The sequence below is a fragment of the Pan troglodytes genome, chromosome 14, assembly GCF_028858775.2.
Source record: "Pan troglodytes isolate AG18354 chromosome 14, NHGRI_mPanTro3-v2.0_pri, whole genome shotgun sequence".
Taxonomy (NCBI): domain Eukaryota; kingdom Metazoa; phylum Chordata; class Mammalia; order Primates; family Hominidae; genus Pan; species Pan troglodytes.
The window spans coordinates 54,568,902-54,590,319 of NC_072412.2; the positions used below are offsets into that span (position 1 = coordinate 54,568,902).

Genomic DNA, 21,418 nt, shown 5'->3' on the forward strand with positions numbered 1-21,418 from the left:
CAACCAGCTCAAACAAGAGTCAACTTTCACAAATAAGAATGTTTTTCCTCTCTGTAACATAGAGTTAAACTAGAGTTGGCTCTTTATTTTACCTTCTTTTAGTAATGCTAAGTATTATTAGTAATTAATTTTAACTTTTGTTCCTTTTCGGTATAATAATTCTGGGTTTATGTCTTATATGTACAGCGTAAAGAAAAAATAAAAGCCAAGTTCAGATGTGCCTTGATTTTTAAAAACTTTATAGATAAAAATTTAAAATCAGTAAAATTGGTATTTTATTTCATTAAAAGTCTTCTATTTATAAATGATTTTCCTAGTGTTTCCCATTACTATATGTCATTGTCTTTATCTCAGAGATGCCTGCTTCAATTTTACATTATATTTTAAAATAATAAAGGCAACTTGATCTTTACTTTACCTACCATGAATAGATTGTTGATTTGTCTGATAGTTATAAAATGTGATTTGGTTTAAATATTTACCTCTGAAATTTGAGGACGATCTTTCTCAAGTTTGGTGAATTGTAGCTGGATTTAGAGTATCTGAATTTTCATTTCCTAACTTATTTAAATTTTATTTTTATTTTGTCCAGATTAAAGTCTTATTGTTATCTTGGTAAAGTAGTGCCCTGGTTTTGAAATTTGATTTTTTTGAGGGAAAATAAAAGACAGGCAGCTGGGGAGTGTTTTTAGAATTCCAAGTCATCCTGTGCCTCATTATTCTTATAGATGCCTATCTCCTTCTTCTGTCTTTAAAATTGATTCAAATGTCATCTGGTTATGCTGGATAATGATCGTGGTGTGTTCAACCCCAGGGCTATTATCAAAGCATCCTAAAGTGGTAAAAAAAACATCAAAGAGCTGTTGACAGTCCAAAAGACAAATATAGAAACTTTATTTTTTCAACCTAGAGAAAATCCTTATAATCTGTCTATTATTGTATAGCCCCTTCAGATCCGGAAGCTATTCAAGAAGTCCTGGCCAGTAACCAGATAAGTCTTTTCCCTTTGGAAGTAACTGTCCCCAGTGGCATTGCTTTGAAACCATATCATTAACATTGACAAATTTGGACTATTAGGATTATCATTTTGTGATTAGGGAATTCCTTGGTCTTTCCTAATTGCCTTCTCTATAGAGAATAAATAATATAAATGACATGGACCATAGATGACCAGTTTTCCTGAACACTTGAGCCAACTCTAGTTTAACTCTATGTTACAGAGAGGAAAAACATTCTTATTTGTGAAAGTTGACTCTTGTTTGAGCTGGTTGCTCTAAGATGCTCAAAGTATGACCCATGGACTACCCTCATCAGAGTCTCTTGGAGTGTTTATAAAATGCAGATTCTTGAATCCAAATCTTGGGGTGAGAAGGGAGTATGTAGTAGAACCACTAAAGCTTAAACAAGTGCCACAGGTGATTTTTATTCATGCCAAAGTTTAAGAACTACTTCTCAAGGACAGTTACTCTTTAGTTTAGGAAAATACTTTAATGAAACATCTTAGTTCTGAAATAAAGGTAAGGTTCCAAGGCTATTCTGTATAAAAGTGAGGACAGAAAACAAACAGCCAAATTGCTTTGAGTAAGAATAAATTAACAAGAATTTGGGAATTGCCGCCCTGGTGTGTTTTTTCTTCTTCTTCTTTTTTTTTTTTTTAAGATGAAGTTTCGCTCTTGTTGCCCAGGCTGGAGTGCAATGGCATGATCTCGGCACACCACAACCTCCGTCTCCCAGGTTCAAATGATTCTCCTGCCTTAGCCTCCCAAGTAGCTGGCATTACAGGCATGCGCCACCACGCCTGGCTAATTTTTGTATTTTCAGTAGAGACAGAGTTACTCCATGTTGGTCAGGCTGGTCTCAAACTCCTGACCTCATGATCTGCCCACCTTGCCCTCCCAAAGTGCTGGGATTACAGGTATGAGCCACTGCGCTTGGCCCACCCCTGGTGGTTTTAAAGAGAGGTGGCTTTAGGAGTCCCAGAAATTCAGAAAAATGTAGAGAAGGTTCTTGTTAGGGTGAGGGACCACAGCAATATAGTGGCAGGTTGTGGTCCGAAAAGAATGATGGCTACTGAGAAATTCCCTATGGTGGGAATGGCCAACATTAAATGTGAAGTCGCTTCCTATTCTGTGTCTTGTTTCCTTTGCTTTTAGGGAAGGAGCTGTTCCATCCATAGGAAAGCACAGAGTGGGATGGAAACAGGAACAGGATCAGAGCAAGTGTGCACCCTGGCCAAGTTCCTTTCCAAGAATCCTTGGAAATGTGGAGGAAGGTTCTGGATTTTCCCAACCTCACCAAATCACAATTAGCCAGGACATCCTAATCATGTAGCTCACATTTATTTATTGAGCATCAAGCATATACCAGGCATCTTCATACATTATGAAATTTAATCCTGCAAAGTAGGTATTTTATCCTTAGTTTATAGTTGAGGAACTGAAGCCAGAAAGCTCGGATAACAAGCCTAAGATCGATCAATCAATCAGTTAGTAATAGAGCTGCGACTGAAGCCCAGATCTACCTGACTCCAAAGCCTGTCTTTCCTGCTCCACATTATACTACACCCCTTCTCAGAGATTAAAAAAAAAAAAAAGCTCTGGCTGCTTTAACTGGTGTACCTCCAGGTCAACCACTTCCATCTCCTTCTCCTCTTTCAGATTTGCACCTGTTCCCTAACCAAAGAGAGGAACAACAGCAATAGTGTTCTGTTGGGATCTGTTCAGAGTTAAGGCCACCAATATTGTTCAGAGAATTCAGTCAGCACACCCCTCCCACCTCAATCTGCTGTCCCATCTCTCCTCTTCATCACCAAACTTTTTTTTTCCAAACTTTCTAAATAGTCTCCACTTGCTGTTTGACTTCTTCATCTTCGTCTTTCTCTTTAACCCACTGTGCTTTGTCAAGAACTATGAAAGGTCTGAGATTTCATCCTCCTTGCAAGCTAATCACTTAACCTGCTATAGTTTCATGGAAGCTGGCAGAAGACGTGGGGCTTTGCAGTCAAAGGGCTGTATTCCTCATGGCACAGCAAGCAGCGCCAGTGTCATGTTCAGTCAGTTCCCTTGCCCCCAGGTCTTACCTGGAGCTACATGGTGTGGTTCAGGTGAGTGATGCACCTGCAGTGGGTTTGCCTCACAGCTGAGAAACTCTAAGCTTAGGAAATCCCCAATCTTTTTATCATAGGCTGCAAGAAAACCTGCTTGACCTTTACCTCCAAAGACATTATCTTCACTATATTGGATGGTAAACAAATGTGCCCCTGCTCTTGGCGGGGAGGGGGAGCAGGGCAGGGGACACTATGTATATTTTCCAAGGCAGTTTGACCAAAAAAAAAAAAAATCCTTGAAAATATAGTCTAAAACAAAAGCTGTTAGTGCCTCTGCTCACAAGACATGCAGAAATACTAGAGTCCCACAGAGAATTGTCTTCCAGCACATTTCTGCATTTCTTCCCACTAGTCATACAGAAGATTGCTCTCTTGAAAATGATCAGTGATCTAATTTCCCGATCTAACAACCTTCTAGAATCCCAGAAATAAACTCATAGGACAATAATCATTCAAGAAATATTTATTGGGTAGCTTCTATGTGCCAGGCACTGTGCAGGCCCAAATAGACATGGTCTTTATCCTAATGTGGGGAGCAACAGATATTAACCTAGTAGTTACACATACCAAAATGTAGTTACAAGCTGTGGTAAGTCATAAGAGGGGAGGGTATATGGTGGTAGGAGAGCTGACATAACAAGGTATCTTGAATGTATCTGGGAGGTCAGAAATATTTTTCCCAAGGATGTCGCTTTCAAGCTGAGACCTGAAGGATGAGTAAGAGATAGGATAACTAAAGGAGAGAATGGCATGTACATAGAGCCTTTGGCTGTTGGGATCACAGCATTTTTGAGAAACTAAAAGAAGACCAGGAATTCTGCCCAGGAAACAAGGTGAAAATGGTGTGAGATGAGGCTGGAAAAGGCAGGTAAGGCCAGACCTCGAATGGTCTTTTAGGCTGCCTTAAGAATTCTAGACTTATCCTAAAGCAATGAGAAACTGTTTAAGGAGTTTTTTGGAGTAGTGATATAGTCTCATTTGCTTTCTTAGAGGATAATTTTGGCTGCAAAATGGAGACTGATTGGAGGATCCCAGATTGTATACAGTGAGATCGAATTAGATTGGTAGTGATTGGAAAGAAGTAGACCAATTAGATTTTAGAAATAAAATTGCCAGGAGTTAGTGCTGCAACAAATATGGAGAATGGAAGAATGGAGGTGAGGGAGACATCAGCGGTTACTGACTACTAGATATTTGATTTGAATAACTAGAGAGATGGGGGATAAGGAAAACAAGTGTTCATGAACTCAGTTGGACTAAACTTTGCAACTTTGAGATATTAAGTGGCCATGTCAGTGAAGCTTGGAATTTAGAGGAAGGGTCAAACTTTGACTAGTGGATCAGATTTGGAATTTAGAGGAAAGGTCTGGGCTGGAGGCATATATGTGGAGATCACTGGCATATAGATGATAACTAAAGCCACTGGCGTGGGTGATGCTGCTTAGGCCAAGAGATTACAATGAAAACAGAAAAGAATCTAAAACTGAATTTTAAGGTACTGTTATATTTAATAGTTAGGGAGACGAGCAGGAATATGCAAAGGAATCAGAGAAGCAGTGCCTAGGAAAGTAAGGAGGAAAACCAAGAAAATGCAGTGCCAAAGGAAGAAGAAATGTTTAAGAAAGAATAGTGGTCAAAGTGTTGAGTATTGTTGAGAGGCCAAGAAAGATGAGGATTGAAAATGGCTCCCATTTTATTGATAAAAAAAAGTGAAGCATTGAGAAGAGAACTTGTTCAAAGCCAACATAATTTCTTGACCCTCTCTCTGTTCCCAGAGAACTCATACTGGTGCACATGCTAGGGTCATCTATGTGTGGGTTTTCTTCTCTCCAAAGGCCATAAATTCCTTGGTCTTCACTTTACTTCACCTTACTGCATTGCATATTATTGACTACAATCTCTAGGTCTTCAATAACATTCTTAAATTATGTGTTAATCTCCTTCAAAAACAGCTGATCTTCTTTACTCTGCCTTTACATGTAGGCATGTCCCAAACATATTTTTTTAAATATAGTTTTTAAAAGTGCCATGTCTTGGCCTCTCCCTGAACAAAGGAATCAGAATCTTGAGGGGGTAGATTGCAGGATTCTGTATTTTCAAAAAGCTCCTGAGTAGGAAGCAGAGTAGGAAAGTATTAGCTTAGCGGTAAGTTTGGAAACCACTATCTTAGTCTCAGACCAAGCATAGTTGGGCAGTAAGATGGGGAAGCCACCCCATTCGCCCACACTCTGATAAAATCCTCATACTTTGAAACAATATACAGTTATACTTCAATTATTCCAAGATCAACTTGCCAGCTGTCTGGAAGAGGGTCAAATCCAAAAGTTAAGAAAAGGAAACATCTCTCACAGGGAAAGAACTTCTGTGAAGTTCTAGTGAAGAACTAGTGAAGAGCAATGAAAATATCTCAAGATACCACTGCCCTATTTACAACCAGAAGAAAAGAAACCTCTCATTAGCTGGCTGTGGATATAAACATCCCATCAATCTTCACCTGGAGCCGCAGAGAAAACCAGCCGAGGAAGGAGAGAAGAATGAAAAATAAACAGTAAAGCAGAAAGAATAAGAGGAAGGATCAGAGTGGGCAGAGGCAGATGAGATGAAAAGCAGTGAAAGATTTTAGAAGAGGTGATGAGAACATTCCAAAGAGGGAAAAAAAGAGAGCACCAAAGTAGGGATTCTATACACCGCAGCAATCCTCTGGGACTTAAACGTATGGCCAAGATATCGGTTTGAGAGTCAGTTATCAACAAAGGATTTAATTAGCCATTGTATTCTTTAAGAATATAGAGAACAATCACATTTTAAAGAGATTTCTGTAAAACAGTTTTAAAAATATAGCTATTTTAAAAGATCGCACAATTAATACACTGAAATAAAGCCCAGACATGCAACTTGTTACATCCATCACCATTTTTGAAAGGACAGTTCCTGAGGTTGGACTCACCGGCCCAAGTACTACCCCCTCCCCAGGTCTCCGGTGGCAACTGTAAGTCAAAAGCCCTCAGGCATTATTGCAGCGTCCCACATTGCTTGAGGTTCCAGGAAGTCGCTGCTGCGCTCACTTGTAAGTCTTCGTGCTGTTGTAAAAATTGAGGTCGTGGTTTTCCACGCGATTTGGCTGGCGAAGAGACCACGAAGCCACCCCCCACGTTTTCAACTGAGTAAATATCTAAATATTTTTGCTTGCTATCCAGATCCTGGGTTCGAAGTCTTTGGGATTAGAAACTTCCAAGCCCATTTCAGAGGCTTCCTAGTCCTTGGGAGGAGTGTCTTTTAAAGCACCTGCCAGCCTTAAGTTCGCGTGCTTTCGGAAAGGGGCCGACAGGGTGCGTCTCAGGGGAGCCTTTTGAAACGTGGATTGAGAATTGTGTGAGTGTCTCTAGGAACCTCCATTAACTCCACTTTTCCTGAGTGTAGCTCCGAGCCTGGCCACAGCGGATGCTACCACGAGCCAGGCGCAGCCGGGCCTCGGGAGAAAGCCGGAAGCCCGAGAGGGTGTGGGCGCTCTGGGAGCCGAACGCGGCCGCTCAGCCGCCACGCGCCGGTGGCCCCGCGGGGACTCGCGTTCCGGTGAGAGAGCCCCGGCGCGGCGGGCTCGAGGCGGGGGTTCGGGGTCCCGGCCGCGGGCTCCGTCGGCGGGGCCCGCGCAGCCGCACTCGGCGCGCCGACTTCGGGCTCCTCCTCCCGGCTCCGTAGTAAGCATGGCGGCGGCGGCGTTCGTGGTCCCTCGGGTGAAACAGAAAGCGGGAGCTACGCGGAGAGGGAGCGAAGAGCGGGGCTGAGGCGGCGGCGTCACTGCCAGGAAACAACCCCAACAGTCAGCGCGCCGGCGGCCGCAGCGGCCCTGAGAGCTGACTCTGCAGCTGAGGTAGAGAGACAACGATCAGGAACCCTAAGAAGAGGCGCCAGAGGAGCCGCCTTCTGCCTCAGAACGGCGTGACTCGGAGGTGAGAGCGCGGGCACTCCCTCCGCGAAAGGCGGGGGACACCGAGCCGTCCCAACCCCGTCCCGCCCCGGAGGAGGCGCCGCGGAAACCGTTAGGCTGGGACTGAGGGCCGGGGCACTCTCCAGGGCTCGGCCCCGTGGAGGGGCCCGGACCACCCCCTTCTGTGGGCGCGCTGTGGGCAGAGGTGCAGAGGGGCAGTGGGGCCGGGGACAGGACCGGTCTACTAGTCGGGCACCTGCCGGGGCCGAGCCTAGCCAGGACACGCTTGCGGGGGCGCGGCCGGGGGCGCCATCCAGCCCAAAAGGAGGCAGCATCTAGCCCGAGGGAGGTGGCGCTGGTGCGCGGGCGGCCCTTCTCTGTCCCTCGCCTCCTCCCCGCGGCGAGCCGCGTAGCTCCGGAGGGCTCTGGGGCGGGGGCGGGGGCGGGGGCGGGGGCGGAATCCTCCTGAGAGGATCGCCCAGCACCCGCGGCGCCTTCGGCTTTGGCCGCCCGGCAGCCGCCGAACTTGAACGCTTTTCTGAAGAGAGTTTTCCCCGCTCATCTTGGGGTTAAAACCTCGAAAACCCGCCCTCTGTTTGATCCTGCGTGGCTGCTTCCAGTACCTGGCAGTTCCTCTCCCCGGGCGAGTTAACCACCTGTTCAGTCGGGAGGTGGACTCGAGGCTGCAGTCCTCGCCCGGTTTTAACAACCTGGATCTTCGAACTTTTGACACGGCTTTGGAAACGACGTCATGTGTTAGGTAAAGGAAAATGAACAGATAATTTCGCTGTCAGATTGCGAGCAGAAGAGGGACTGTTTTAATGGATGTGGTCGTTAATTGTTCTTTTATTCAACTGTTAGCGTTACAAGCCTTGGGATATTTTAGAGGGTGGAATGCGATGATTTGCTGGGGGTGCTAGAGATTGTGAATTCGAGATTTTCTTTTGTGAGATTTTACGTAAGTTCCTTTGGACACCTTTGTGTCTGACCATCTATTAAATAAGAGTCGCAGGCTGATGAGATTTTTTTTTTTCTTTTTGCGGTATAATCATTATGTGTTCACTATGGGTTTTTAAAACCGAACAACGTAATTATTTTGCTTCTTACTGTGGTCTGTGTTTTTTAGTTCTTGAAACCAAAGTGTGTATGCTTCTGTATTGTAGGAATGAAATAACAGTTGAACTCTTACTATAATATTTTATCACCATGCTGTTACCAGCTCCAGTACTAAACATACGCCACTCAGGAGTTTGAGCCATATGTTAGGCAGAAACGAATTGAGTTTTGTGGTTCTGATCTTATGTTTGGGTAAATATTTAGTTTTTGCGTATTTACTAACTCTTGTCATCTTGTGTCACCCACAAATGTTCAAGTGAGTTGAATCCCCTGTCTTTTGGATATTTTCTTGGTTGAATTAATTTTTCTTAAGTAGTGAGATAAAGTACTCACTGAGACAGATGGTGGCCCAACAGAAAACAGTGATGAAGGATTTTTACTACATCTTTTATGAAATATAACCTGAAATGTTGCTTTTAGCTTTGTAGCCTACTAATCTTGCTTTCTAATCACACCAGTTAGTGGGAAGAAGGGATGATGACAGGAGAAACATCTTGTTAAAATTTTAATATTAAATCTTATATTTAAATTTTTTAGCACTACTACATTAAATTTTACTATATTGTCTTGTTTCATTTCATAGATCATCTGTTAGTTTTCTATGTGTAGGTTAACTGGAAAATTTTTTATCCCAGGCTGGCTACCGTTAGCCACCTGTATGCTTCTGAATTAACTCCCTCTTTTTCCCTTTTGTCTGAATCCTCCAAATCATTGAATGCTCCGGAAAAATAAAATCCTGGTTAACACTGTCAAGCATAGTTATAAGGGTAATTAATTTATCCCAAATTAATAATAAGCATTAAAAAAATTCTAGGATTATCTTCTTTTGGTGACGTCTGTGTCTTCACTTCCTCTATCTGTGTGAGTAATTGAGACCTGATTTATTTTAACACACATGTAATGATTACTCTTTACTAGTCACATTGCTACAATATAATAGTAAGCATATTTTATTACTAATTTAAAAATTTCTCCCTCTTTCCTGACCAGCCAGACATAGCTAAGGGCTGAGACATCCTTAACCCCCCGAAAAAAAGAGGGAATGCATGATTCATATTCTCATTGTCTTTTGTAGTTTTAGGCAAAGAGCATTTAATTTATACTTTATCAATTTTTAGTAATATTTGCGCTGTTTTAAAACATTTGCATTTTTTAAGATGTTCATGACATCCAAGGCTTGTGTATTTTATAATCTGCCAGTATTTTTAAAATACAATTTGATGAAGTAACCAAAAACGTTTTTTTTTTGAAACATTGTTGGTGCATTTTTGAATGAAAATGAATCTAGATCGTGTCTTTGAGAATGGTGTAGGGATATGCACATGATTTCCAATTTTATTAGCCAGATAACTAAGTGATTAGTGTTTCTGTTTTTTGTTTGTTTGTTTGCTTTTGTTTTTTTTGTTTTGTTTTTAGCATTGCCTAGCGGACTTCAAATAAACTCACAATATTGTAATTCCGAAGGTTTAGAATATGGTGCATATTTATTCCATTGAGCCTTTTACTGCTTCAGTTTATCACATTGCAAAACAAGAAATATGGCTCCCATATGTGTTAATGTCAAAAACTACTTGTTAAAACGAAATTAGTGGCCATTAATGTTGAAAGGCAAATTTTGTACTTTTACATGTATTGTGAGCTTTTATAATTTTCTTAATATTTTGGTCTTATTTCAGATAATTATTCAGTGGTCTCTTTTTATATCTTTATTCTTACCTTTCTGTCTTCCCACTGTTGTGGTTTTGCTTGTCTTTAATACATACTTTCAAGTTTTCTGTGTAGCCTGTGGTCTTCCATCAAGTTCCTTTGTGGGTGTCATCTTTCAATGTTTCCAATCACTTATCACCCATTACCAGTCCTTGGGCTATTTTTTCCTCCAAGATTGAGAACTACACCTGGGAGATGTCATGTGCTTGCAGGGTGATGCAATGTTATTAAAGTGGGGATACAAACATAGTGTGATGTCTTCCTTCCTTCAAGTAGTTTACAAATTAGTTGGGGGTACTAGACTAATAGTATCATTAGCAAAAATTATAATATGGTATTATTAAGTTGTGTGACACCAACTGGAATTTAAAGGGAAGTGAAGCCAGTGAGAGCTAGAACAATCCTGGAAGGCATTTGGAGGGAGTCAGAGGAAACTTAGAAATGATTTAGATAACAAAAGGAAAGGCATTCCAAAAGAGATTCACAGGCAGAGTTGGAAGTAGTAGTAGAATAAGTAGTCCAAGAGCATCCAAGGACAGAAATTGGGACGAAGAAAGAAAGAAAGTTAGGTCGAGATGTTAGCTTAAGCACCAGGGCATCAGAAGAGGAAAATAGGCAGAGCTGGACAAGACAGTTTGTATCATTAGGAACCTATCACTGAAAGAACTGTACCTCAGCTTTGACATATTAATAGCTTAAGCTTTATGTATAATGGATAGCTTATATGTGTTTGTTTATATGGCTTAGGTCAGGGGTCGGCCAACTTTTTCTGTAGAGTGCTAGATAATTAAATATTTTAGGTTTTGCAGGCCATTTACAGTCTCGGTTGAATGTTCTTGTTTGTTTGTTAGTTTTTTATAATCTTTTAAAAACGTAAAAATTTTTACGTTGTTGTCTCAAGAGCCAAACAAAAACAAGCCATCTGTGGACTGGATTTGGCCAGGGGACCTAGTTTGCTGACTCCTAGGTAATAATTGGCAAAGTAATTGTCCATATAGCACATACTGTGAAATGTCTTGCATCATCTTGTCTATATGGTGGTTTGGGTGTTTTATGACTATCATGTATATATTTTTCCTTATGTTATCCTAAAAAAAAGTATGTAGAAATAAGTGCTTCTGTAATTGTTATTTTGTGGCCAGACTTCTAACAAGAGCCTAGAATAGGTCTCAGAATTAGGAAGTGAAAGACGAAAAGCCTTTGAGTCAGGCCTTACTACAGTGAAAATAGCTACACAGTGGCTTGATTTAGAATTTGTATAAGGTTAGGTGTATCAACTGCCTGTGCTGGTTTTACATTTTTTAAAACACAGCTGGCAGGTTAAAAACCTTGTCTAGGATGCTGGTGGTCTGTAAGTGACAACAGAGGAGCAGGCAGTAGGGAACTTTGTTTTTAGAAGTAGTCTAGGATGAGTTAATAAAGGGACAAGCAGTTGGACATTCTGCAGTACTCCAGAAAGAATCACTCTGTTATGGAACAGTCTAATAATTGATATTTACATTGATGAACTTGAGTCATCAAGAAAAGATTATATCATGTGCACATTAAGGCACGGAAGAAAGACCTAGAGATCTCTTTACAAATAATTAAGATTATTTTAAGATAAGTTATGGTGATTTAAAGGATATAAGTATCAGCTACTTTGAAAAGTAATTTACATGAAACATCTCTGAAGTTTCTAAATTTATAGATATCTATTTCTAAGGCAGTTCTGTTTCCTTCAGTATACTGTGGTTCATGTGCCATTACCAGGTGAATAGTGATGCCTCACGCTGTGGCTGCACAAATCAATTGGCTGGGGCAACTGTATTTTTTGTGGCATCAAGAGAGCAAGAATACATCATGAGAGCATTTTTTCGTTAAGCAGGCATCAGTACATTCCATATATCAGGGTTAGTATTAGGTGCTGGAAAAAGTACAGATGTATAAGATGGGAAGCAACCTGGACAGAATCAGTGATGCTTCTTTCTTCCTGTTAAAAACATTAAAACCAACCAAACAAAATCATGAAACTTAACTTTTGTACTTTAATTTATTATTAGCATTTTTCATACTTAGTACATACAGTACCGTAATTTTAAGGCAATATAAACCTTTTGATTTAAATAACAGCCTTCATAAATTGCTACTTAATACAATTTTTACTTTTTAAATTTTAGTTTAAGGAGAAATTCATGCTCTCCCTCTTTTTTTGTGAATGCTTGAAACAGCTTCACCATGCCAGCTGTTTCCATTTGCTAAACAAGAGGTAAATTAAAGTACCTTGGATGGTGACTCAAAAGTCTAGTTCTTAGTTCTAACTTCACCACTTATTACCTATATGATTTTGGGTTAGTTTCTTGCAATCTTGGTTTTCTAAGCATTAAAATGGAGAATAATATCTATCCTGTTTTCCTCAAAGATATTGTGAGAACCCACAGAGATGTTGGAAACTATAAAAACATTAAAATACATACCATAAAAGTGCTTACATTAATGCTACTATATTGGAAGCAATGCAGCCTTTTTTTTTTTTTTTAAAGACCAGAGTTCAAGCTTTATCCTCCAAAGTTCTGTAAACATAGTATGTTTCCAGTAAACATTCAGTTGAGCTCATTGAATTTTAGAACCTATACTTGCTTATTTTTAAAATCCTATACAAACCTACCAGATATGTGGTGGTATTCTCATTTTACAGATGAACTATACTTCTGGTTGACTTCCATATCTCTTTCTCCTTCACTTCTTGAGATCTCTTATGTGCTAGTTGCTAGAAATACAAAGTGCAATGTATACTTTGAAGTAAGCCTTGGTGTAAAAGTTACCTAAGTTTGGTAAATTAGATTGTGTATGTTAATCAGCCTCTATCAGAAATGCTGGGGGAAAAAAAGTGTTGTATCTGTTTTCTTTCCTCAGAATCCATATTTTAATATATATTTGAACTTTTAAAAACTTAAATGATTTTGCTTCACTACTACTTCAGTGAGGGATTACTTTAATTGGTTTATGTATATTCTAAACCGACAGACACATAATTTGGGAGGCAAAAAAATCTTACTTCTCTAGGGGTTCTAAACAGATATTTAAGTACACTTTAAATCACAGTTTAGACTTTTATTAGAAAGTAATTACGTGCTTTGCTTTATAGAAGTATATGCCATATACAGCAACTACTTTTGTTGAGCCATAACTTGAAGGATTAGTCATTTCATTTACATTAAAATCAGTTTTTCTTAAGATTTGCTTAAATAAAAAGTGAAAATTCATAATTTGCGATTTTATGTTTAAATTTTCTAAATTTTTTTTGTTTTGTTAAGACAGACATTCTCAATTATGTCTTTGTTCTTATGACTTGATTTTTTTCCATGTAATATTTTCATTTGTAATATATACCTAAAAAAAATTTTTAGCATAGTACCTTCATAGTTTATGAAGTACCTTTTTGTTTCTTTAGTAACTATTAGGATCAGCTTTTCCTGATGCTTCAGATTGGTATTCCTGAAATAGTATGTTCGCAATTTTGTTTTAATCACTTGAACCTTACTAAAACTGGCCTAGTGTGTGTGACAGAGTAGCCTTTGGGTAAAATGTAGGGGCTACTGCCCCTCTAACCATCTTTTAGGCTGCTTCCAGGATATTTAAAAAACATGAATTTATTCAGATCACTCCCCAGTTTTAGAAATCGAAATCACAATACAATTCCTACTGCATTAATTATAATTTCCTTTGTCTTTGAGAGTCCATACTCTGTTGATATCCTATTGTGTCGTCATCTCTTACCTCTTTACAACTTTGTGATATAGTGTAGAGAACATATTTCTCATTAGGCAGCCACAGGATTGTTTGTTGACTTCTCATACTGGCTGTATAGAAACATGAGTGTGCTACTTTACCTGTATGAGCCTTGGTTCGTTCATTTTACAGTGTAGTAATAATAGTAGCTATCTCCTAATATAGACTGTACAAGAATTAAAAGATCCTATTTAACATGACAAGTAAAATGCTTGCCATAGGATATTTATATTTAGAACTTTGACAGACATACCTAATCATTGTCACTCAGGCATCCTGCATATCATTCATTTATTCATTTGTCTATCATTTGTTGAACATTTAAAATGTCCTAGATACTTAGAATATGAATGTTGAATGTCACAAAAATGAATGTCACACTCCCTCCCCTTTAGAAATTTACAGAATGGGATGAGAGATAATGATATGTAAATAAATACATATTTTTAAATAATTAAAATATCTTGTGTCTTTTCACTTGTGTGAGTCCTTCCTGTCTTTTAATATTTAAATGCAAAATGTTTCCATAATACCCACAGAATATCTGGGTTGTATATATCATACTGTAATGTATATATATTTTTTACTTGTCTAAATCAGCTATTCAACTATGAACTCCTTGAGTGTGACCAGTACTACTGGAGTCAGCAACTTTTTTAATATAAGAGAAGATAGTAAATATTTTAGGCATTGTGGACCATATGGGCTCAGTTGCAACTACTTAAACTGTGCTATAGGAGCACAAAAACAGCCATAGATAAATTATAAACAATGGGCATGACTGTGTTCCTATTAAACTTCATTTACGAAACTAGGCAGCAGACCAGATTTGGCCCACAGGCTTTAGTTTGCCAACCTCTGCAATGGTGCATGCATATACTTTTATTTGTGCTTGACAAATAAAAGGCACTTAGTAAATAATATGATTAATAGGCATTAAACACTTTCTATATTCTGGGTGCTATTGCAAAAAACTTTATATGTATCAGTTTACTTAAGCCTTAAAACATCTCTCTGCGGTAGATACTATTATCACCAAATGTCATAGAGTAATAATAGAAGCACTTTCATTAATAGATAGGAACACAACATTGGTTCAAAAGTCTTAGGCAATACATTAAGAACAAGATAAATAATTAACCTGTAAATAAAGGGGGGAAATGTATCACTATTATTTAGAGTTGATATGACTGCTTACAAATACAAATAAATATAATACAAATACAAATAACAAAAAAATATGAGATAACAGAAAAAGATTTGTATTAAAAAATTTCAGTAAGCTGATTGGCTATAAGATAAAGTTAGAAAATTCATTAGCCTTCTTATATATCAACAATAACCAACTATGAAATACAGTAATAAGAAGTAGCAGCCTAAACTATAAAATACTTAAGATTTTAAAATGTGTAATAGCTATGTGAAGAAAACTGCAAAAAGATGTGAATGGATGGAGGAATATTCATGAATGTGTCAACTTAATGCCATAAAAATGGCAGCTTTTACTAAATTATTCTATAAAGTCAATGTAGTTCTAATCAGAAATTCAACAGGAGTTTTAAAATGGGATTTGACAAACTGATGGTTCAAGTTTTGAGAAGGGAGCATGCACAAGAATGGCCAAGTAAATTTCAAAAAGAAGTATAATAAATGGGACCCATCAAAGGTCGAAACATTATAAAATTACAATTATTAAAATAAGAATTTGGAGTAGGAATAGGCATATTGATCAAAGGAATAGAATAATAAATTCAGGAGAAGATCCATAGATAAACATGGATAAAGAAGAATTGTATGATAAATGAATGAGTAATGGAAGAACTGGTCTATAAAGGGTGTGGGACAATCAACTGTCTAATTGAAGTAAAGATAGTTAGGTACCCACTTCGTGACACTCTCAAAACTAAGTTCCAGGTGGACTAAATGGTTTTTTATTTTTATTTATTTATTTATTTATTTATTTATTTATTTATTTTTTTGAGATGGAGTCTCACTCTGTCGTCAGGCTGGAGTGCAGTGGCGTGATCTCGGCTCACTGCAACCTCCGCCTCCCGGGTTCAAGCGATTCTCCTGCCTCAGCCTCCCAAGTAGCTGGGATTACAGGTGCCCACCACCACGCCCAGCTAATTTTTGTATTTTTAGTAGAGACGGGGTTTCACCATGTTGGCCAGATGGTCTCGATCTCTTGAGCTCTCGCCTTGGCCTCCCAGAGTGCTGCGATTACAGGCGTGAGCCACTGTGCCCAGCCCCGAGTGGACTAAATGTTGATAAATAAAAAATAAAATGACAAAACTTTTAAAAGTTAATTAAAAAAATCGTTGGAGTAGAGAAGGCCTTTTAAGTGAGACATCAAACTTAGATGCCATTTAAAAAGGAAGGCAAGCAATAGACTGGGATAAAATATTCGACATGTAATAGACAAAATTAATATTCAAGGTATATAAGGTGTACCTACAAATCAATATGAAAAAGATAACCTGATAGAAAATGGGAAAGAATGTAAGCAGGAAATTTATAGAGGTAGAAATATAGGTAGCCTGTTAAGTTTTGAAGGAATACTATTGAACCGAATATAAATAGCTTCATCTTTTTAGGAGAAAAGTTTGGCAGTATCTATCCATTTCAAATGTACATTCTCCTGAGCCAGAAGTTTTATTTCTATATGTCTGTAATATAGAAATGCTATCATTCATTAATAGAGAGTATTGCATGATTATTCCATGCAGAGGAGAAAATGTATGATGGGAAACTGGAAGTAATAAGATCATCATTAGAACAGTTAAATTATGGTGTGCCCTTACACTATAATATTAGATACTTATGAAAAAACATGAAATAGACATAGATGTACTTCTTAAGATATTTTACATGAAAGGGCGAGATACAATATAATACATACACAAAGACACAATTCATACACACACACAAAAAATACAATACACAAAAGCAGTGTATGTGATTTCGCTTACGTAACAACCAATCCCAGAAAACCTAACACACAGGTAAGCACAGAGAAAAAGACTGGAAGGGTACACCACAGTTGTTAGCTATAGAAATAGGAGTTGGATTAGGGATCAGGAAAGAGTTAAAAACAATGTTTGTATGTGTATTTTCAAGTATAAGCAAGTACAGCCTTTGTGATATAACAAACATAACAACACATGCAAGGCTTTGTTATGATTGGTCCTGATTAGGACCATTCCTCCTGGGTGGACAGCTTTGATTTATGTCGGTTTTCCCTGCGTAATTTTTAATAGCACTTCCTTTCACTTGCAGAAGCTTCCCAGTTGGTGTCTGAAGTCATTGGTGTTTTTAGAAATAGCAATTTCTGTATAGTGTTGGATCTGAAACTGTGTTAAAGTGGGTTAAAGAAGTGAGAATTCTACCAGTGATTCTTAACCTCTATAACTACAACTGCCAACCAAGACAAAATAAAGTGCTTTTTATTTTCAGAGTTTCTGTTATAAAAACACTTTGCTTTTTTAAATATAAATTTATAATTTCGAATGTAGTTTTTTTAAAGTCCCATATGTCTGGATATTTTGATCCTCCCCTTTAATATTAGAACCTAATATTTCAAGACAGTTAATGATAGAGGTCAAGAGAGGAATCAGAAGCTTAAGAGGAAGACAGAGTAAGGAGAAGGAAGTTGTTTTTTTTTTTTTTTTTTTTTTTTTTTGAGGCGGAGTCTTGCTCTGTCGCCCAGGCTGGAGTGCAATGGCGTGATCTCGGCTCACTGCAACCTCCGCCTCCCAGGTTCAAGAGATTCTCCTGCCTCAGCCTCCTGAGTAGCTGGGACCAGAAGCATGTGCCACCACACTCCGCTAATTTTTTGTATTTTTTAGTGGAAACGGGGTTTCACCATGTTGGTCAGACTGGTCTCAAACTCATGACCTCATGATCTGCCCACCTCAGTCTCCCAAAGTGCTGGGATTACAGGCGTGAGCCACTGCACCTGGCCCGGAAGGTTTTTCTAAAAAGAAGTTGAAGGAAGATGAGTATGATTAGAGGCAATCTTTAACCAAGGCATAGTTGTAGATTTATAAACAAAGAATCTATCTGGTCATCTCAGAAAGGACTACTTTAAGGACTACTGGATTCTGCAGACAAATCTACTTATAGGAAATAAAGAAATGTTTCTTGATTTTATTATGATAAAATTATTTTGGAGGAATTAGTGAAGGAAACATGTTAATATGGTTAAGTTATAGTAATACAGTAGCTTTTACACAGGAACTCAAACTTTCTGTTGTGAATTTAGTTACCAATGTATTACTGTGGCCAGAAAATATTCAGAAACTACAGGTTTAATCTTCAGTCCAAAAATCACACCAATGGATTTGAAGTTCTACAAGAGCAAAGTTAACAATCTATAATATAAAAACTAAAGTTTTATATAATACTTCTAAAAAGGACAGTAAAATATTTGGAAGTGAAAATAGGATTGTCCCAGGTGTAGTTGCCTTTTGTCTCTAAAGGGTAGCCTATGTGCTCCAAAGACACTAGACAGCTAGAGCTATATGTGGAACTTAAGAAGATGTTACTTAAAAGAAAAACTGATCTATGTGCACACTATCAGTCCTTTAATGGACTGGGGTTCGTTTCTTGGAAGCAGTTCTTTCTCTCTTGTTTCCATAGTTTCCTGACTGGAAGTATCTTTTTGATCAAGATTTCCTTTGAAGTCTATTTTAACAGGATTTTCATGTCAGTATTAAGGTATAATTTCTTAGTGGGAGAATGGGGGCTGTATCTCCTAAATGTCTAATTAAATTTAAATTTAGTATATCTGACTAAGAAGGGTAAGGATGGTGGCTCGAATGCCCTCTTCCCTTTTAAACCTTTCTTCACTTAAGGGACATGAAAGAGTGAGGCTTATCCATCCGACCAACACTACTCTTTCCTTCTTTCCAGTGGATGTGGGATTGGAGAAGAATAAGATAAATAAGTTACAGTAAATTTGTTGCTAACAATCTGTGTAAATTATTGATTTCTTTGTAAGTGTATGAACACTTTCATTAGGTTAAATTGTTGATATTTTAAAGTTTTTGACCTCAGTGGCAGTTTCATATGGTTTGACCTATTGCATTATGAAACTATGGCTATAATCACTGCCCTGTATATAAAAATGTTATGGCACTCAAACAAAAATACATTATAACATTTAAATAGCATAAATTTGTGCATGCTTTGGCAGCACATATACTAAAATTGGAACGATGCAGAGAAGATTAGCATGGCCCCTGTGCAAGGATGACACACAAATTCATGAAGCGTTCTGTATTTTTCAGACTCTAAACCAACAAAGATAAAAAAAGACAAAGAAGGGCATTACATAATGGTAAAGGGCTGAATGCAACAAGAAGAGCTAACTCTCATAAATATGTATGTGCCCAATACAGGAGCACCCAGATTTATAAAGCAAGTTCTTAGAGACCTACAAAGAAGCTTAGACTCCCACACAGTAATAGTGGGAGACTTTTAACACCCTACTGTCAGTATTAGATCAACGAGACAGAAAATTAACAAGGATATTAAGGACTTGAACTCAGCTCTGGGTCAAGTGGACTTAACAGACATCTACAGAACTCTCCACCCCAAAGCATAAATTCATAAACAGTACATCACTGATGAAATGTCAACATCCAAGCCAAATTGGAATGTTCATGAATACACCTACTTTAGCAACAGGTAAAGCCAAAAATATTGTGACTGCAGATATGTATCATTATACATTAAAGGGTTAAACAACCTTCTCCAGAATCTAAATTGCATATGAGAATGATAAAAGCCATAATATAGTAATTTATAATTTAAAAGCTTGTAGTATGGCCAGGTGCTTGGCTCACACTTAATAGTCCCAGGACTTTGGGAGGCTGAGGTGGGAGGATTGCTTGATATAAGGAGTTTGAGACCAGCCTGAGCAACATAGCAAGACCTTGTTTTTACTAAATAATAAGTAAATAAGTAAGTAAGCCAGGCATGGTGGCACATGCCTGTAGTTCCAGCTACTTTGGAGGCTGAGGTGGGAGAATTGCTTAAGCCCAGGAGCCTGCAGTGGGCCATGACTGTGCCACTGCACTCCAGCCTGGGTGAGAGAGTGAGAACTTGTCTCAAAAAAAAAAAAAAAAGATAAGAAAAAGCTTGTACTAATTTATAAGTTAAAGCTATCAGACATGAAAACCTTAAGTGTTCAGCAAAGTACGGATAAACATATACATTTAAGGAAACTACACAGGGCTGGAGAAAGAGCCAACTAAAAAGATTGTATATAGAACAGTATCCAAGCTCACACAGGGCCAGAAGAAGTGCCTGTTTCCACTAGCTAGAACAGAAAGCCTCATAATTCACAAGGCATTCAGTAGAGTACTCTGGAGGGTTTTGCATTAGTAGTGGGGAAAAATTAATTACATATTAAATGCAGCTCTGTTCTTGCCTAATCCATCGTAAAAGCAAGTCCCAAAGAGTCAAACTTTGTCCGAGTCCCTTAGCCACATCTTATAACAAATCTCCAGATTATTTATGGAAATACAAAAATATCCAACAGCCAACAAGGTAAAGTTAACAGTATCTTACATGCAGTTCAAATTACTGAGTCTGCAAAGAAGCAGGAAAATACAAACCATATTGAGAAAAATTAATCACTTGAAATTGGCCTTCAAATGATACTGATGATGATAGTCATTAAAACAGTTATGACTGTTGGAGAAGCTAACAAAAAGATTGAACATGTTAAATAGAGATACTGTCTGATTAAAATTACGTGTCAAAGACATACTACATTAATGGCATGTTAGACTTTGTCAAAGAAAAGATAAGTGTACATGAAGATACAGCAATAGAAACTATCCAAAATGAAGCACAGAAGAAAATAGAATTTGGAGACAATAACTGAAAAAGTATTTGAAGAAATAATGGCTATTTTCCAAAATAGATATAAACTATAAACCAATAAGCATAAGAAAGATGAATAAAACTCTGCTAAAACACATCATAATCAAATCACTTAAAGATAACTTTTTTTTTTTTTTGAGACAAAGTCTCGCTCTTTTGCCAGGCTAGAGTGCAGTGGCACAATCTTGGCTCACTGTAACCTTCGCCTCCCAGGTTCAAGCGATTCTCCTGCTTCAGCCTCCTGAGTAGCTGGGATTACAGGTGCATGCCACCATGCCCAGCTAATTTTTGTATTTTTAGTAGAGATGGAGTTTCACCATGTTGGCCAGGATGGTCTCCATCTCTTGACCTCGTGATCCGCCCACCTTGGCCTCCCAAAGTGCTGGGATTATAGGCGTGAACCACCGTGCCTGGCCCATAAAGGAAATCTTAAAAGCAGCCAAAGAAAAACAGAACAAAGATAAGGGTGACATCAGATCTGTCATTAGAAGCAATGTAAGCTAGAAGACAATGAAGCAATATCTTTAAAACATTTTTTCGCAAAAACTGTCAACCTGGGACTTTTTACCCAAACTGTCTTTGAAAATAAAGGCAAAATAAATATTTCAAATATACAAAAGCTGAAATAATTTATCACTTTCATTTATGAACTAAAAGACATGTTAAATAGAGTCCTTCAAGCAGAAGGAAAATTAAACCACATGGAAACTTGGCCACAAGGAGTTTAGAGTACTGGAGGTGGTAACTATCTGGGCAAATATATAGGATTTTTAAAAAATTATTATTTGAATATCTTTAAAAGACAAATGACTGTTTAATATAAAAATGATGACAGTTGCCAGGTGTGGTGGCTCGTGCCTGTAATCCCAGCACTTTCGGAGGCCAAGGCAGGCAGATTG

The 21,418-nt window shown here is 38.2% G+C and overlaps 1 protein-coding gene and 1 non-coding gene across 9 annotated transcripts in view; both read left to right on the forward strand.

Annotated features, from left to right (window-relative positions):
• Positions 1–6,216: 6,216 nt before the first annotated feature.
• Positions 6,217–21,418, forward strand: part of FNDC3A (fibronectin type III domain containing 3A) — a 228,546-nt gene continuing 213,344 nt past the window's right edge. For 3 of the 8 annotated variants that reach the window (XM_054664942.2, XM_054664941.2, XM_063792543.1), the window contains exon 1: positions 7,441–7,794. The gene's annotated coding sequence lies outside the window, so the exon portion shown is untranslated. Of the gene's footprint in view, positions 6,271–6,645; positions 7,057–7,167; positions 7,795–21,418 lie in introns of those variants that run through there. The other 5 variants (XM_063792541.1, XM_522753.9, XM_063792542.1 and 2 more) reach the window with 5 other exon arrangements.
• Positions 18,811–18,913, forward strand: LOC112205318 (U6 spliceosomal RNA). Its single transcript, XR_002939213.1, has one exon. It is a non-coding gene; the product is annotated as a U6 spliceosomal RNA (small nuclear RNA).